At 48.7% G+C, this 13,848-nt stretch overlaps 3 non-coding genes across 3 annotated transcripts; all 3 read left to right on the top strand.

The window, feature by feature from the left end:
- The first annotated feature begins 439 nt into the window (after positions 1–439).
- Positions 440–512, top strand: TRNAR-UCU (transfer RNA arginine (anticodon UCU)). Its single transcript has one exon. It is a non-coding gene; the product is annotated as a tRNA-Arg (tRNA).
- Positions 513–2,746: 2,234 nt separating this feature from the next.
- TRNAR-UCG (transfer RNA arginine (anticodon UCG)) lies at positions 2,747–2,819 on the top strand. Its single transcript has one exon. It is a non-coding gene; the product is annotated as a tRNA-Arg (tRNA).
- An 836-nt stretch (positions 2,820–3,655) lies between these two features.
- On the top strand, positions 3,656–3,728 carry TRNAR-CCU (transfer RNA arginine (anticodon CCU)). Its single transcript has one exon. It is a non-coding gene; the product is annotated as a tRNA-Arg (tRNA).
- Positions 3,729–13,848: the final 10,120 nt, after the last annotated feature.

Genomic DNA, 13,848 nt, shown 5'->3' with positions numbered 1-13,848 from the left:
AAAGTACTACAGAAGAATTATAAAGGATTGGCACATTGGCTGCCTTTGCTGATGACACAGTTGGCTAATTTGTAAAGCATTGGTCTATTAAGTTGCAGAGTGTGGTTGAACTTGGTTAGGAGACTTGGTGCCTGTTTCTGTTTCCTGCTGAAGACAAGGACGGCTTGATACCACTGTCAAAGCCCAGTTTATTGAGAAAAGCATCCAGGAAAGAAGAAGTGTTGAGTCGAAAGTGGTTCTCCTCCAATTTCTCTCCACTTGCTCGAAATGCAGAGCACCCATTATAGCACAGAACAGAGTGTTAAAGTCGGGGATGGAAGAGGATGAAAATGGGAAGTTTACTTATGGAGAGAACTGAGAAATGTCCTGTGTGCAGACACCAGTGTTTGACGATTGAATACATTTAAATAATGCCTCTAGACTGCAAGTGTTTATCTGTGCCTCAGTGGCCTAATGGATAAGGCACTGGCCTTCTAAGCCAGGGATTGTGGGTTCGAGTCCCATCTGAGGTGAAAACCAATATCCACTCTTACTTTTCCAGAAAAATTGATATATTTATTACATGCTTCTGCTCAGAAGATTATGAAGTATTAGGAACTTTGAAATGGTACCATTTTACTTCTGTACTCTTCAGGGTCATGTTGGTGTTCTGAAACTACAAAGTAGATTTTTAAACACCTATCTTTGTCAGATGCAACTTTAACCCGGCAGAAGATATTCCTTTGGAAAAAATGATTTGAAATGAATTGGTGCAACTGTTGTTTCTAGAGGTGGTGACAGGCTTTCAGCTACTTGAATAGGGCAAGTCAGGATTCATGAAACGTATACAAACTTTGAGTGTGTGTAAATTGGCATATCCAGAAAGGAGCAGTTTGTACTACTGTCAAAACAGTTTCTCTCCACTTATGGAAATATCCAGAGCTATGTAAAGCATACAACTGAGCTTTAATCTCATGAAGAAAGAGGTTTAAATGCAAAAAAGAAAACAAAAGCTTATCGTACTGGTGACATTCTCATTATATAGATTCCAAAAGAGTGCTTTAATTGAAAGGAGCTGAAAAAACACAATGGGATGTAAACCTAAATAACTATGAATATCATATTTTCCATCCTTGCATACCACCTACATTATAAAAATAAGCACAGCAGGACATATGACTGCGTGGCCTAATGGATAAGGCGTCTGACTTCGGATCAGAAGATTGAGGGTAGAGTCCCTTCGTGGTCGGTTTTTGCCAATGGTCACACAACTCAGCTTTCCATTCAGAATGGAACCAGTCTCTCTAAATACTCTTATAGCCATCATGTTCTCATTCCTAATTATTCATGAAGTGGAGTACATACTGCACAGTCATTTAGATTGCATCTTCAGCCGAAAATCTTCACCATTTTAGTCGCATTAAAAAAGTGCTTCTATGTACACGCACTGAATATGTAATAGGGTTGCAGAATTTTGACTTGACAGAATGGGTTTTTAGCTTAAGGGTGTGTAGATGAAATGCAAGGTGTGTAAGTATGTGTTCATGGAGTGCTTCAAGTGTAAAATCTGTATGATTTGTGCAGTTAAAGTGCTAATTTTGCCTACGAGAAAGAAAAGTACTACAGAAGAATTATAAAGGATTGGCACATTGGCTGCCTTTGCTGATGACACAGTTGGCTAATTTGTAAAGCATTGGTCTATTAAGTTGCAGAGTGTGGTTGAACTTGGTTAGGAGACTTGGTGCCTGTTTCTGTGTCCTGCTGAAGACAAGGACGGCTTGATACCCCTGTCAAAGTCCAGTTTATTGAGAAAAGCATCCAGGAAAGAAGAAGTATTGAGTCGAAAGTGGTTCTCCTCCAATTTCTCTCCACTTGCTCGAAATGCAGAGCCTCCATTATAGCAGAGAACAGAGTGTTAAAGTCGGGGATGGAAGAGGATGAAAATGGGAAGTTTACTTATGGAGAGAACTGAGAAATGTCCTGTGTGCAGACACCAGTGTTTGACGATTGAATACATTTAAATAATGCCTCTAGAGTGCAAGTCTTTATCTGTGCCTCAGTGGCCTAATGGATAAGGCACTGGCCTCCTAAGCCAGGGATTGTGGGTCGAGTCCCTTCTGAGGTGAAAACCAATATCCACTCTTACTTTTCCAGATAAATTTATATATTTATTACATGCTTCCGCTCAGAAGCTTATGAGGTATTAGGAACTTTGAAATGGTACCATTTTACTTCTGTACTCTTCAGGGTCATGTTGGTGTTCTGAAACTACAAAGTAGATTTTTAAACACCTATCTTTGTCAGATGCAACTTTGACCCGGCAGAAGATATTCCTTTGGAAAAAATGATTTGAATTGGATTGGTGTAACTGTTGTTTCTAGAGGTGGTGACAGGCTTTCAGCTACTTGAATAGTGCAAGTCAGGATTCATGAAATGTATACAACCTTTGAGTGTGTGTAAATTGGCATATCCAGAAAGGAGCAGTTTGTACTACTGTCAAAACAGTTTCTCTCCACTTCTGGAAATATCCAGAGCTATGTGAGCATACAACTGATCTTTAATCTCATTAAGAAAGAGGTTTAAATGCAAAAAAGAAAACAAAAGCTTATCGTACTGGTGACATTCTCATTATATAGATTCCAAAAGAGTGTTTAATTGAAAGGAGCTGAAAAAACACAATGGGATGTAAACCTAAATAACTATGAATATCATATTTTCCATCCTTGCATACCACCTACATTATAAAAATAAGCACAGCAGGACATATGACTGCGTGGCCTAATGGATAAGGCGTCTGACTTCGGATCAGAAGATTGAGGGTTCGAGTCCCTTCGTGGTCGGTTTTTGCCAATGGTCACACAACTCAGCTTTCCGTTCAGAATGGAAGCAGGCTCTTCCAATACTCTTATAGCCATCATGTTCACATTCCTAATTATTCATGAAGTGGAGTACATACTGCACAGTCATTTAGATTGCATCTTCAGCCTAAAATCTTGTTCATGTTAGTGGCATTAAGAAGTGCTTCTATGTACACGCACTTATTATGTAATAGGTTTGCAGAATTTTGACTTGACAGAATGGGTTTTTAGCTTAAGGGTGTGTAGATGAAATGCAAGGTGTGTAAGTATGTGTTCATGGAGTGCCTTAAGTGTAAAATCTGTATGATTTGTGCAGTTAAAGTGCTAATTTTGCCTACGAGATAGAAAAGTACTACAGAAGAATTATAAAGGATTGGCACATTGGCTGCCTTTGCTGATGACACAGTTGGCTAATTTGTAAAGCATTGGTCTATTAAGTTGCAGAGTTTGGTAAGCATTGGTCTATTAAGTTACAGAGTTTGGTTGAACTTGGTTAGGAGACTTGGTGCCTTTTTCTGTATCCTGCTGAAGACAAGGACGGCTTGATACCACTGTCAAAGCCCAGTTTATTGAGAAAAGCATCCAGGAAAGAAGAAGTGTGGAGTCGAAAGTGTTTCTCCTCCAATTTTCTCTCCGCTTGCTCGAAATGCAGAGCCTCCATTATAGCACAGAACAGAGTGTTAAAGTCAGGGATGGAAGAGGATGGAAATGGGAAGTTTACTTATGGAGAGAACTGAGAAATGTTCTGTGTGCAGACACCAGTGTTTGACGATTGAATACATTTAAATATTGCCTCTAGACTGCAAGTGTTTATCTGTGCCTCAGTGGCCTAATGGATAAGGCACTGGCCTCCTAAGCCAGCGATTGTGGGTTCGAGTCCAATCTGAGGTAAAAACCAATATCCACTCTTACTTTTCCAGATAAATTTATATATTTATTACATGCTTCCGCTCAGAAGCTTATGAGGTATTAGGAACTTTGAAATGGTACCATTTTACTTCTCTACTCTTCAGGGTCATGTTGGTGTTCTGAAACTACAAAGTAGATTTTTAAACACCTATCTTTGTCAGATGCAACTTTGACCCGGCAGAAGATATTCCTTTGGAAAAAATGATTTGAATTGGATTGGTGTAACTGTTGTTTCTAGAGGTGGTGACAGGCTTTCAGCTACTTGAATAGTGCAAGTCAGGATTCATGAAATGTATACAACCTTTGAGTGTGTGTAAATTGGCATATCCAGAAAGGAGCAGTTTGTACTACTGTCAAAACTACAGAACTACAAAAGCCATGTCCTTCCCAGAACGGAATCAAGCATCCGAGGACCGGACCGGTTTCGAGGTAACACCTCTCATCAGCCCGGCTAGCTTGACTCCAGTGGTGTGGAGTGCCTGGGACCCACGTCTGGGCATCCCCAGCGCACTTGGGGCGGCAATTGCAAACAAAACAGGTGATGGACCGAATGTGGATCAATGTCACACATTCACCCCAGTCCAAAGATCTGGGCCCAAATCCATCGTTTTTTTGCACTCCACACCACCCTGGGTTAGACAATGGCGATATGCAAATCAGCTCTGACCCTGTGCCCCATGGGAACAGTCCAGTCCGAACTACAAAAGCCATGTCCTTCCCAGAACGGAATCAAGCATCCGAGGACCGGACCGGTTTCGAGGTAACACCTCTCATCAGCCCGGCTAGCTTGACTCCAGTGGTGTGGAGTACCTGGGACCCACGTCTGGGCATCCCCAGCGCACTTAGGGCGGCAATTGCAAACAAAACAGGTGATGGACCGAATGTGGATCAATGTCACACATTCACCCCAGTCCAAAGATCTGGGCCCAAATCCATCGTTTTTTTGCACTCCACACCACCCTGGGTTAGACAATGGCGATATGCAAATCAGCTCTGACCCTGTGCCCCATGGGAACAGTCCAGTCCGAACTACAAAAGCCATGTCCTTCCCAGAACGGAATCAAGCATCCGAGGACCGGACCGGTTTCGAGGTAACACCTCTCATCAGCCCGGCTAGCTTGACTCCAGTGGTGTGGAGTGCCTGGGACCCACGTCTGGGCATCCCCAGCGCACTTAGGGCGGCAATTGCAAACAAAACAGGTGATGGACCGAATGTGGATCAATGTCACACATTCACCCCAGTCCAAAGATCTGGGCCCAAATCCATCGTTTTTTTGCACTCCACACCACCCTGGGTTAGACAATGGCGATATGCAAATCAGCTCTGACCCTGTGCCCCATGGGAACAGTCCAGTCCGAACTACAAAAGCCATGTCCTTCCCAGAACGGAATCAAGCATCCGAGGACCGGACCGGTTTCGAGGTAACACCTCTCATCAGCCCGGCTAGCTTGACTCCAGTGGTGTGGAGTGCCTGGGACCCACGTCTGGGCAACCCCAGCGCACTTAGGGCGGCAATTGCAAACAAAACAGGTGATGGACCGAATGTGGATCAATGTCACACATTCACCCCAGTCCAAAGATCTGGGCCCAAATCCATCGTTTTTTTGCACTCCACACCACCCTGGGTTAGACAATGGCGATATGCAAATCAGCTCTGACCCTGTGCCCCATGGGAACAGTCCAGTCCGAACTACAAAAGCCATGTCCTTCCCAGAACGGAATCAAGCATCCGAGGACCGGACCGGTTTCGAGGTAACACCTCTCATCAGCCCGGCTAGCTTGACTCCAGTGGTGTGGAGTGCCTGGGACCCACGTCTGGGCATCCCCAGCGCACTTAGGGCGGCAATTGCAAACAAAACAGGTGATGGACCGAATGTGGATCAATGTCACACATTCACCCCAGTCCAAAGATCTGGGCCCAAATCCATCGTTTTTTTGCACTCCACACCACCCTGGGTTAGACAATGGCGATATGCAAATCAGCTCTGACCCTGTGCCCCATGGGAACAGTCCAGTCCGAACTACAAAAGCCATGTCCTTCCCAGAACGGAATCAAGCATCCGAGGACTGGACCGGTTTCGAGGTAACACCTCTCATCAGCCCGGCTAGCTTGACTCCAGTGGTGTGGAGTGCCTGGGACCCACGTCTGGGCATCCCCAGCGCACTTAGGGCGGCAATTGCAAACAAAACAGGTGATGGACCGAATGTGGATCAATGTCACACATTCACCCCAGTCCAAAGATCTGGGCCCAAATCCATTGTTTTTTTGCACTCCACACCACCCTGGGTTAGACAATGGCGATATGCAAATCAGCTCTGACCCTGTGCCCCATGGGAACAGTCCAGTCCGAACTACAAAAGCCATGTCCTTCCCAGAACGGAATCAAGCATCCGAGGACCGGACCGGTTTCGAGGTAACACCTCTCATCAGCCCGGCTAGCTTGACTCCAGTGGTGTGGAGTGCCTGGGACCCACGTCTGGGCATCCCCAGCGCACTTAGGGCGGCAATTGCAAACAAAACAGGTGATGGACCGAATGTGGATCAATGTCACACATTCACCCCAGTCCAAAGATCTGGGCCCAAATCCATCGTTTTTTTGCACTCCACACCACCCTGGGTTAGACAATGGCGATATGCAAATCAGCTCTGACCCTGTGCCCCATGGGAACAGTCCAGTCCGAACTACAAAAGCCATGTCCTTCCCAGAACGGAATCAAGCATCCGAGGACCGGACCGGTTTCGAGGTAACACCTCTCATCAGCCCGGCTAGCTTGACTCCAGTGGTGTGGAGTGCCTGGGACCCACGTCTGGGCATCCCCAGCGCACTTAGGGCGGCAATTGCAAACAAAACAGGTGATGGACCGAATGTGGATCAATGTCACACATTCACCCCAGTCCAAAGATCTGGGCCCAAATCCATCGTTTTTTTGCACTCCACACCACCCTGGGTTAGACAATGGCGATATGCAAATCAGCTCTGACCCTGTGCCCCATGGGAACAGTCCAGTCCGAACTACAAAAGCCATGTCCTTCCCAGAACGGAATCAAGCATCCGAGGACCGGACCGGTTTCGAGGTAACACCTCTCATCAGCCCGGCTAGCTTGACTCCAGTGGTGTGGAGTGCCTGGGACCCACGTCTGGGCATCCCCAGCGCACTTAGGGCGGCAATTGCAAACAAAACAGGTGATGGACCGAATGTGGATCAATGTCACACATTCACCCCAGTCCAAAGATCTGGGCCCAAATCCATCGTTTTTTTGCACTCCACACCACCCTGGGTTAGACAATGGCGATATGCAAATCAGCTCTGACCCTGTGCCCCATGGGAACAGTCCAGTCCGAACTACAAAAGCCATGTCCTTCCCAGAACGGAATCAAGCATCCGAGGACCGGACCGGTTTCGAGGTAACACCTCTCATCAGCCCGGCTAGCTTGACTCCAGTGGTGTGGAGTGCCTGGGACCCACGTCTGGGCATCCCCAGCGCACTTAGGGCGGCAATTGCAAACAAAACAGGTGATGGACCGAATGTGGATCAATGTCACACATTCACCCCAGTCCAAAGATCTGGGCCCAAATCCATCGTTTTTTTGCACTCCACACCACCCTGGGTTAGACAATGGCGATATGCAAATCAGCTCTGACCCTGTGCCCCATGGGAACAGTCCAGTCCGAACTACAAAAGCCATGTCCTTCCCAGAACGGAATCAAGCATCCGAGGACCGGACCGGTTTCGAGGTAACACCTCTCATCAGCCCGGCTAGCTTGACTCCAGTGGTGTGGAGTGCCTGGGACCCACGTCTGGGCAACCCCAGCGCACTTAGGGCGGCAATTGCAAACAAAACAGGTGATGGACCGAATGTGGATCAATGTCACACATTCACCCCAGTCCAAAGATCTGGGCCCAAATCCATCGTTTTTTTGCACTCCACACCACCCTGGGTTAGACAATGGCGATATGCAAATCAGCTCTGACCCTGTGCCCCATGGGAACAGTCCAGTCCGAACTACAAAAGCCATGTCCTTCCCAGAACGGAATCAAGCATCCGAGGACCGGACCGGTTTCGAGGTAACACCTCTCATCAGCCCGGCTAGCTTGACTCCAGTGGTGTGGAGTGCCTGGGACCCACGTCTGGGCATCCCCAGCGCACTTAGGGCGGCAATTGCAAACAAAACAGGTGATGGACCGAATGTGGATCAATGTCACACATTCACCCCAGTCCAAAGATCTGGGCCCAAATCCATCGTTTTTTTGCACTCCACACCACCCTGGGTTAGACAATGGCGATATGCAAATCAGCTCTGACCCTGTGCCCCATGGGAACAGTCCAGTCCGAACTACAAAAGCCATGTCCTTCCCAGAACGGAATCAAGCATCCGAGGACCGGACCGGTTTCGAGGTAACACCTCTCATCAGCCCGGCTAGCTTGACTCCAGTGGTGTGAACTAACATCCTACCAAACAGTTACTTAACTTTTGAAATTGTACATCCTAACGTTTAAGGGCCAACGGCAAGGTCGTAACCGGTGTCAAGATCCCTAACCCAGACATATCCCCCTCACTTGAGAGGGGCGGCACGGAGGCATACCTCAAGTGCAACTACCAATTTCCCTTGACTTGACGGGGGCACCAATAAAACTCGACGCCACTTAAAGGTCGTACGAGGACTCGTGTGAGGTATCTAGAAGGTAGCGTAGACCCCCCCCCAAACCCCACACAACTTACCACATCTGCCGTCGCAGACGTCCTGGCCCCGGGAAATTCCCCAGGAGGGGGCTGTAACCCCTCCTACCCATGAAGGGGCCTTGACCGCCTTCCCTTTCCTTTCGGCGACCCATCCTTAGAAGGGACCGCCTCCCCGTTGAGGGGCTAATGGCCACCTCCCCCGAGCGCCCCCATCCGTAATGGGTGACGCCCACTCATAGGGATCCTCCAATTAGTGCTCACCGATCATGACCTTACCGCCACAGGTCCGGATAGTTGACCGGCTATCCGGACCCCCCACCACACTCCTACCTAAAGGTCATGTTTTAACGTCTTCAGCCAAGCTATGTAGTCTCCTATGAGTAACTCATTCCCCATCCGAGATAAATGAACACCATCCCCCAAGTACATACTATCATCATTAATACATCCATGCGCGATAGAATGCAGTGCATTGGAACGGAACAACCTACTTACTTTGTTATTAATTTTCCTCACAGAGTGATTTAAAGCAGAGACAGAAAAAGCCCCCCGCCACACTTTTCGTGGGATCATATGGGACCACGCAATTGTGCACCCTGGAACTCTCCTCGCTAACCAACTTACAGTGGAAAGCATCGCCTCCAGGAGAAGTTGTCTACCAGTGGTGACCAAATCATTGCCCCCAAGATGTACTATGACTACAGACGGCGGTGACCTCGTCCGCCCTAGCAAACCCTCGAAAAATGATTGAAACTGGTCAATACAGAGACCGCCCTTTCCGTAGAAGGACACACTGTACCCGTATTCCCCAGCCACGTGCACCATGTCACCTGCCTTGAATACGTCCGCGGCACGCCTCACGTATGAGTGGCCCACGACCCACACCTCCTTTTTAACAGCCGGTGATGTCTGACCGCTGGCCCGGTGTTGGGTCGACTGCATAGTCCGCCCCGCCTCGTGGGCTTGCGTAACTGAAAACCAAACAAAAACAAGAAGCGTGAGTACATCATTACAGCTTCACAACATGTGCAAAGGCACATACCTTTTATAACAGTTGGAGGACCAACGCCCCACACGTTTAACTTGTTCCACATTCAGACCCCTGGCTGTAGCCTCAGTAGCAGCCCCTATCCGAAAGGAATGAGTCCCAAACTCGCCCGGGTTCAAGCCCGCAGCTGTAATTGACATCGCAAGCACCCGCTGAAACTGAAACCTTGTCAGTGGGGTGGCGTCTGCGTGTCTCAACAAGGTCCCCCCCCATGATGCCACCCTTTGTGTCAAGTAATCCTCTAAACACCTCACTGGGCACATGGACGACCCGGGAATCCTGTGTATAATTATGCCGTCGCCCATCCTACTTTGATCGGTCTTGGACCTTACAAACGAGACCGTCATCGTCTCCCCTCTGATTTGAACGTGCTCTGCGCACAACCCTCCCGTAACATCCTGCTTGTTCCTCGCCACTAATTCGCATACCCGCATAGCTCCATGAAATGCTAGCGTAAAAGCAGCTCGGAATAACACTGTCTCAAAGTGAGATGAACATGTTGTAGGGAGTCTGGATAACAACTGGGCCAACCTATCCAAACCTATCGGGCGCCTCTCGTCTACTCTGCTACCCTCAAGGCGTTGCCACCCTCGTAGCGCTTTTTGCACAGTGAAAGACGCTGTCGGGTCCTGTATCCCGTGAGCCCTAGCAACAAAAGAAATGGCAGCCCGATGCCTCTGGGCCGTGGCCACCGATTTCCCTGCCCGATGTAAAGACATCAAAAAATTCACTACCTATTCCTCCTGTCCCCAAAGCTCCCCTCTAGCAGTCCCCAAAAAAGGCTAAATAGGAAAGGAACGCCCCTTCATATGCCTTCCTCGTCCTGGGTGCTAAACTCTCTCCCACGAGGTTACGAAGCTCGGGGCACCGAGAGACCAGAGAGCTTCGGGAAAGGGTGCAGGCTCCGGGTCCGCTGTGGGAAGGAAACCCCAGAAAGCCTGCATACGAAAACGAGAAAGGGCATCAGCCGCCTGGTTCATTATCCCCGGGACATGTCTCGCTTTGAATAGTACATTTAATTGCATACATAATAGTACAATTTCCTTGAGCAGTCTCAAAATCCATTTGCATCGTGCTGCCTGGCTATTGATACACTCAACCACGGTCATATTGTCAGACCAGAATACCACAGAGTGATCTCTGAACCCTTCAGGCCACGTTCTCAGTGCCACCAAAATGGGGAAGAGTTCCAGGAAGGCAATGTTACTTGTCAGCCCACTGTCTCGCCACCATGCTGGCCATTTTTGTGCAGACCATCGAGTACCGAAAATGGCACCAAAACCTATACTCCCTGCCGAATCTGTCCATAGCCCCAGTTCCTCGGAGGACACGGCTGGTTTGTTCCAGACGACTCGACCATTGAAATCCGCCAGAAATGCCAACCAAATGCGCATGTCCTGGCGGACCTCGGCCGAGAGCCTTGTGCGATGATGGCCCTCCCTCAGTCCGACCATGGCTTGAGCGATCGAACGGGAAAAGGGGCGGGCCATTGGTATAACTCTTAGGGCAAAATTCAACTGCCCCACTAACTGCTGTAGCTGATGCAGTTTAACCTTAGTTTCACTCATACACATTTTCAGGGATGCCCTGAATTTTAACACTTTATCACCTGGTAAACGGAAACAACCTTCTCTGGAGTCTAACTCGATCCCCAGAAACTCGAGGCAGGCCGAAGGACCCACCGTCTTACCTGGTGCCAATGGCACGCCAAACTGATTCATTAAAACACAAAATGCATCCAAAGCTTGTCCACATTCCGAATCCCCAGCTGCCCCCAGGAACAAAAAATCATCAAGATAATGCATAACATGTTGAAAACCCGTCTTCCTAGTAAAGACCCACTGTAGGAAACAACTGAATTTCTCGAAATAGGCACAAGAAATAGAGCATCCCATCGGCATACACCTATCCATGTAATACTGTCCCTGAAACGTGAAACCCAGTAGCCGCTGATCGTCTAGATGTACCGGGAGCAACCGGAACGCTGACTCGATATCAGATTTTGCCATCAGCGCACCGGGCCCCAGGCGATTCAAAATGGCCACGGCCTCATCAAAAGATGCGTACCGCACCGAACATATTTCTGGGTCTATCGCTTCATTTACGGAAAGACCACGTGGGGCTGACAAATTATGTATCAGCCGAAACTCCCCCGGGTCCCTCTTGGAGACCACTCCTAAAGGCGAACAAACAAAGTTAGCCACCGGGGGTACACTAAACGGACCAGCGACTCGACCTCGAGTAACCTCCTTCCGGATCTTTTCCTGTACCACGGTCGTATGCTGCAAGACCGATATCTGATTTTTGCATCTTTCCACACCCTGAAAGTCCCCTACTGGGATGCGGAAACCATATGAAAACCCGTTCCGCAACACCCCAGCAGAAGCACGATCCGGGTATTCACTGAGCCAGGGAATCATCGCCAAGGTATCAATCGGGGTAGGTAAAGGCGCCCCTCGGACTATGTTAGACCTGTTTGGCGCCTCCTCTACCCCCGTTATCACCCGTTTTGGCTCTGCACGTGGACTCAGGATGGGATGATTGCCCACACCCACTACATTCGTGTTTAAACTTGCACGATCCCTGGGGCCTAGTACATTTACCCCTGTTAAAATTCCAACACACCCCCTTTTTACCTGTATTACCGGTAGGCCTCGAGTGATTGTCGGTACCCGTACCTGATCGAAAGGGCGTCCCCGCATACTGACGGGAGGATTCGCCCACATTACTCCCTACCAATGGCACTTTCAACATACCAATCTCCTTCATTTTGGACCAGGACACAGAGTCATAACAATCCCAAGTTAAGTTTTTATCATGTTCTTTTGCTTTTCTGAAAAGATTATCATAGCAAAACCAATGATTACCCTCGTGTGATACCGAGTACCCCATGATCCGTGACTGATAACTCGGCAATTCGGGTAGCAATTCGGGCCTCCGTTCACCCAAGATCGATGTGAAAATCCCCCATGCCTCGCCCCAATTGTCAATGTTTTCATTAACCTTAAAGGCGGCCATCTTTGTGCGCCAAACACTCGGATGCATGAGATCCTTCTGATTTTTAACATGCTCCATCTCATAATGATCAGTAAGCAACGAGAAGATGTTCACATATTCCCCTGCCCATATCTTTTCTTTAATAGCTAAAGGAACATGCTGACCCAACCTCTCTCTTCGAGAGGGTGCGGACTCTTCCCTCGCAATCGGCAATGGCCGCTTACCTGAACTGGACGCTGTCTCTGCGACTGAAACCGTCCCCTGAGGCTTCCCTACAGCTGCGGCCGGCGTGGGCACCCTCGCTGCTTCACGAGTTTCCCGCAGTTGCTTCATTAACACCTGCGCGTCTACAGCCGTGGCGCCCTCGCTACTTTTACCCAACCACGCTGCTAATTGTGCTGCCAGCTCGGGCGGCATATCTTCCTCGGACACGGGGGTGACCACCACGGGAATCGGATTCCCTTCTTCCGGCACAGGAGTGGGTGCTTCGAGCGGGACACTGGGACCCGGGGTATCTCCCCCAGCTGCTCCTCTCCTGGGCCTCTTGCCTTCTCCGCCCGGGGCCGTACCCTCCAAAGGACGTTTCGGGCCTCCTTCCTCATTTTTATCCATCCGCCTCTTTAGGTCGGTCATCTCCTTCATGAGAACACGCAGCATCTGTTCGGTAGTCATTCGCTTTCCCGCCTTCTTCGGCATTCTCCTACCGAGTATCTGCAAAACAAACGAGAAAGATTACAACGCTCAAAATTGGCTCTTCGTTCCGTCTCGAGCTCACGTGCAGCGAGGAGGTGCAGCTTCAGAGCAAAGGAACAAGAGGATGCTTTCTGGTCTCGTTCCTCCTTTTATCCGTCTTCAGGGCGGGCGTACACCCGCCCCTGCCTGCCCCAAGGGCGTGGCCAGCCGCGTCAGTGTCTAGGCCAACCCACTCTAGGGCGGGAAAAGGCGCGCCCCGGCTACGCCGCTTCGGGCATACCAGCCGAGACTCGCCTCCCGCCCAAGATGGCTTCCCGGGGGGATCGTGGTACTCTGCCATAAGTTCGGGGGGACCGATTGGTCGCCCCTTTCCATGAAATGTATACAACCTTTGAGTGTGTGTAAATTGGCATATCCAGAAAGGAGCAGTTTGTACTACTGTCAAAACAGTTTCTCTCCACTTCTGGAAATATCCAGAGCTATGAGAGCATACAACTGATCTTTAATCTCATTAAGAAAGAGGTTTAAATGCAAAAAAGAAAACAAAAGCTTATCGTACTGGTGACATTCTCATTATATAGATTCCAAAAGAGTGTTTAATTGAAAGGAGCTGAAAAAACACAATGGGATGTAAACCTAAATAACTATGAATATCATATTTTCCATCCTTGCATACC

Source organism: Lissotriton vulgaris, chromosome 5 (assembly GCF_964263255.1).
Source record: "Lissotriton vulgaris chromosome 5, aLisVul1.2, whole genome shotgun sequence".
NCBI classification, from domain to species: Eukaryota; Metazoa; Chordata; class Amphibia; order Caudata; family Salamandridae; genus Lissotriton; species Lissotriton vulgaris.
This window is presented reverse-complemented; position numbering and strand designations above follow the sequence as displayed.